This window comes from Austrofundulus limnaeus, unplaced genomic scaffold (genome assembly GCF_001266775.1).
Source record: "Austrofundulus limnaeus strain Quisiro unplaced genomic scaffold, Austrofundulus_limnaeus-1.0 Scaffold139, whole genome shotgun sequence".
Taxonomy (NCBI): domain Eukaryota; kingdom Metazoa; phylum Chordata; class Actinopteri; order Cyprinodontiformes; family Rivulidae; genus Austrofundulus; species Austrofundulus limnaeus.
Window position 1 is genome coordinate 588,988 of NW_013952541.1, and position 5,183 is coordinate 594,170.

Consider the following 5,183-nt stretch of genomic DNA (forward strand, 5'->3'; position numbering starts at 1 on the left):
GAACCTGGGAACCCAAACGGGGCGATAAGACTCCCCAGGAACCGCAGTAATGAAACCCTCTCATCTGAAAACCACTGAGCTGCAGACTGATTGTCTTTCCTCTCACTGCTGACAGGCAGTGTGGATAAACCTGGAGGGAGGGGGGCTTTAGGGGCTTGTAAAAACCCACCTCTGCAGGTTTACGGTGTGTGATGGACCAGAACTGTTCTGGTGCCTCAGACTCCAATAGACCTTGAATTAAAACTTCAAACTTTTCTCTGGTCTGTTATAAAATCAGGTAAACCAGATCCTGAAACTTTGTGGAGAAAACAGTTTTCTGGACCCAAAGCGTGCACCAGCAGGGCCAGGATGGCCGAGTGGTGAAGGTGTTGGACTTAAGATCCAATGGACACATGTCCTCGTGGGTTCAAACCCCACTCCTGGTAGAATGGTTGTAGTTGCAGGTGCAACAAATGTCCAGTCTGAAAGAAACCATATCATTGTAACTGACAGCAGAAATGCAAGAGACTTGATCCTTATCGTGCATCAGCAGGATCTTTGTTTAAAAGTTTTGTTTCTTTTGACTTCTTATTGAATTAGTGTTTGAAGACTGAGATGAACTCTGAACTTGCAGATCCTTAAAAAGTCTTAAATTTAGCTTGTCTTAAGCTGTAGGAACCCTGGAACCTTCCTGAAGTGACAGCGTTCCCTCTCTGGACCTGTTTGGTTCTGTTCGGGGTCTCAGTGGAGCTGGTTCTGAGTCTCCAGTCTTCTGTCTTCTGTCCGTCACAGGACAAACTGACAGGACAAACTCAAGAGTTTGGTTAGAAAAATGAAGACAAGGTCTTYGACACAGGAGGGAGCAGGTTCAGAGTATTTAAACACAGAAAAACTGAGTACATGGTAATCAGATGGTAGTTTTTTTTTTCTTTTTGACTACCTGGGTTTGACTGGTTCCACTGGAGATTCTGCTGCACCAGTGTTTAACTAGAGGAMATGTTTTCTACTGAAGCAGGATGGATGAGTGGTTAAGGCGCTGGACTCCCTCACGGATTTGAACCCCATTAGAACCAGTATGTTCCTGTATTTGTTTGTCCACAGGCACGTTTTGTAGTTTATAGTTTATTCATTTAACAAGAAAACAACAATAAATTTTATATACAACAAAATGCAATCACAAATTCAATGAAAGGTAGCAGAAGAAGAAAAAGGCCTTATGTCTGCCCCTTTTTCTCACTAAACAAATTCAATCAAAAATAATCTTCAAATACAAAACATACAGAGGAAAAAAACAAAGAACAAACAAACAAAACTAAAAGAAAATCAATAAAATCAAAAGTTTAGCTTCTTGTTGACCAACAAATCTAACATTATACCATTTTATATTTCTCCAACAGATTAACCTTTATCATTCTCTTAAATACCACAGTCTGACAATTTAGTTTCTTATATAAGTTTAGAGTAACCATCAACTTTGATCCCTGAGTTAGTGACGGCTGCACACAATTAAATTCAATTCAGTTAATTTATATATCGCCAAGTCACAATAGGGCACTGTACACTAAATAAATAAATAAACAATAAATCTAAAGAAGACAACAGACTGCGCAGAATCTTTGCTTCGTCACAGTCTCCCGTCCTGAGCAGCACACCAGCAGCAGCAGAGAGGAAAAACTGCTCCAGCAGAACCAGAACCAGGCTCAGGACAGGCGAACATTTGCCTCGAACGTTTGGGTTTGAGAGGACAAACTGGCACAAAGGGATTTTATCACATTACACCAGTTTTAAAGGGCCTGTGGCATTAAGTTTTTGTAATAAACATGAATGCATTTTTGGAAAGATAACATTGATAACATATTGCAAAACAAATTTCAAGTCACTGAGATGAACAGTTGTTGAGATATTTGCATGTGAAGAAACAGGAAGTGATGTCAAAGGGGAACGTCTGCATGTAAACAGAGCGTTGCTACAATAATTAACGGACTGTAGAGAAGAATCTGATGTTTCTTTAGATTGTTTTGAGCCACTATCAAACACAGATGATTGTTTTAATAAACAAAGACCAGAGAGTTTATTTTATTAATGAGTTCCCCTTTGATGTCACTTCCTGTTTCACTTTGGCTGAGCCAAATCCAAAAGAAAACAGTTGAGTTATGTGACAAAATGAGTAAAATTATGTGTATTATGCCAAGTTTCTTAAAGATGTTTTCTATGAGTTTTTGTTTTTGAAGGATATGTGTGTCACAGGTACTTTAAGACTCTTTCACTGGTTACAAAAACATTTTAAAATTGTTTTTAAATCGTTAAACAGTCCTGCCCCTGAGCTTTTCCATCCTTTCCACTCTGTTGCATGTACTCAGGTGTAAGCTCAGGAGGGACAGGTCCTAGGTTGTGGACATCCTAACGTTGCACGTTAGGCAGGCCTCCACTTTAGCTGTCTTTAAATCTTCACTTAAAACCCACTTTTGCTGCATGTAGGATGTCGATTTTATGATTTTTTATCAGTTTATCTTTGCTGTTATTCTTTTCGTCGTTATTGTTGGGTGTTTGTTTTTATACAACAAAAGGTTTGGAGAGGAAGAGACTGATTTAAAAACTAATACAACTTTTTTTTAATGGATTGGTAACCAGTGTTTAGATAAGTTTTAAATGGTTTAGTTGTTTTAAAGAAGGGAGATGGTGGCAATCCAAACCCCAAGATAGTTGAGCCCACAAGGAGCCATCCTGGTTCTGCTTTTGACAGAACCGTGTGGGCCATGATGAACTGGAGTCTTTGATATGAAACCTTCAGTGTCCTCTTCCACAAAACAGAATAAAACTGTTTCTGCTCAAAAACCATAGAAGAAGAAATAAACCCTCGGCGAGGAGCAGGAAGCTGTCAGAGTTCTTCGTTCTGCTCCCCGGCGTCTTCGTCCATCTTCCTGTCCTCTTTCTGCATCAGATGTCAGATWCCCTCGATGTTTCCCTCCAGTTCACTCTGATTTTTATTTTTATTTTTTAAACCCGAGGAGACGCTGAGAAACCGACTGGAGTAAAGTTTTTTCAGGTCTAAACACACAAACTGGTCCATGAGGAAAAGGTTTTTCCTCGACGGATCTGAGCTTCGGCCAACGTCGATATCTGACCTGCTGTAAAAAAAAAAAAAAAGAGTGAAGTTGTTAAAGCAGCAGATTAAAGGTTGTGGGACGTGATATGAAATGTTTGTTTTTATTTCACACGCTGGAACTTTTGAAATCAACTTGGCCCCAAAGCTTGAACTCTTCTCCAGGGTTTCCTCTGCACCAGAACTGCTGACGTTCCCGCCGTCCTTGGCTTTGTGTTCACTGCAAATAAGAAGAAAACAAAAAGGTTTCCAACATGTTTTAGCCTGAAGCCTTTCTTTCTGTTGCGGAGGCAGAGATTTGCTAACGCCACAGCAGATTTCTTCAGCTCATTATCTTTTTAAACTCATCCGTTTCTTTTTTTAACGTCTCAGATGAAACGAGAACAACAAACACCAGGGTCACGGCCACAAAAAAACACTGCTGTGGTTCTTACGTCCTCTTTGGGATTTATTGGGTGAAATCTCCAGTTAAAAGATAACGACAACGAACGGGCAGGAAGGACAAACGTGATCTGGATGTGGAAACCTGCAGCGTCTGACCTGCGCCAACACGGGTCGACAGGTGGAAAATAAAATCCAGGTTGAAAAGCCGAGGAACGTCTTCGAGGTGACGTGTCTGACAATTATTAGTTTTGTTGCCCAAGGTGGACCGTTGAGTCCGAAAGTTTCCAGTCAGGAAACCAAACGGAGTAAAAGCTTTGTTTGGRTGGACGTGATGCTGGAGAAGAAGGACAGAAGTCAACATTTATTAGGTCGAGAAATGTTGAGGAGGAAGACGATTAATTGATGGAAGCAGGTGTGCTGAAACAAGCTGCCTCATGAGGAACCAGGATGGCCGAGTGRTTAAGGCGTTGGACTTAAGATCCAATGAATGGACACATGTCCTCGTGGGTTCAAACCCCWCTCCTGGTAGGACCTGCACTCAAAAAACAGAAAAAAAGACAGACTTACAGCAGGGGTGCCCAAACTTATTCCCTCAGAGGGCCAAAATGAAAATCTGCCCAAAGGCTGCGGGCCAAATGCAATAATATAATAGAGGAAATGCTAATACTTCTTTTAAGTTTTACTTTTTATGATTAAACCAAGAGCCAGTGCAGTGGCCCATGTTTTGTTTGTTTGTGTTTTTAACCTGTACACTTGCTCAGGCAGCAAAGGCTCATGGGACATTTCATACATTGATAAAATATGAGTCTTATAAAGTTTTCAAATCTACACGTGTGCTTAAATCTAATGTAAATATCTTCTTTGGTTTCTTGTATTTTATTCATAATCTTAATATAATTCAGTGATAAAGTCAACTCTCTGTGCTACAGTCCCTTATTTAGTCATTGGGCCGTTGGATGTAATTACTGTACATGGAAATACAGAGTTTCTACAGAGAATGACGGACAATTAAAAACTACTGGTGGGCCAAATCAAATGGCTTGGCGGGCCAATCTTGGCCCGCGGACCCCACTTTGGGCACCTCTGACCTACAGTGTGGGTTCAAATAAATAATAATGTGTTTTCAGAAAAGTGACATTGACAACATTTTGCAAAAACAAAATCAGTAGCCCACATGAACATGAGCTATCTGCATGTGAAGAAACAGGAAGTGATGTCAAAATGTGTAAACAGAGGCTAACAGCAGACTACAGAATAATCTGATGTTTCTTCATATTATTTTGAATCACTAGCAGAGAGATAAAGAAGAGTCAGAGTTGAGTTCCACTTTGGTATCACTTCCTGTTTCGCTCTTTTTTCAAAATAAAACATGCAATATGTGACGAAATGGATAAAATATCTGTAATATGCCAAGTTTCTTAAATAAAAAGATGTTTTTGAGGGATATGCATGTGACAGGCACTTTAAAGCTCCAGACATAAAAAAAAGACCTGGAACCACTTGGCTTTACTTCTGTGTTTTTATATGATACAATTATTCTCTATATTATCTAGTTAAAATAAAGATAATCATGAATTTGCCTGGTGTTAGCTTCTAGAGTTCATTTTAAATCCACAAATACAAATAAAATAATTTTCCCTCCTTGTAATGCTCCTCCAGGACAGCAGGTGGCAGCAGTGACGTCATCATGTTTTATTATGCAGAAGAGGAAAAGACC

General features: G+C 39.8%; 2 non-coding genes across 2 annotated transcripts; both read left to right on the top strand.

Annotated features, from left to right (window-relative positions):
- Nucleotides 1–342: 342 nt before the first annotated feature.
- On the top strand, nucleotides 343–425 carry trnal-uaa (transfer RNA leucine (anticodon UAA)). The gene has a single exon. It is a non-coding gene; the product is annotated as a tRNA-Leu (tRNA).
- Nucleotides 426–3,907: 3,482 nt separating this feature from the next.
- Nucleotides 3,908–3,994, top strand: trnal-uaa (transfer RNA leucine (anticodon UAA)). Its single transcript has one exon. It is a non-coding gene; the product is annotated as a tRNA-Leu (tRNA).
- The last annotated feature ends 1,189 nt before the right edge of the window (nucleotides 3,995–5,183 follow it).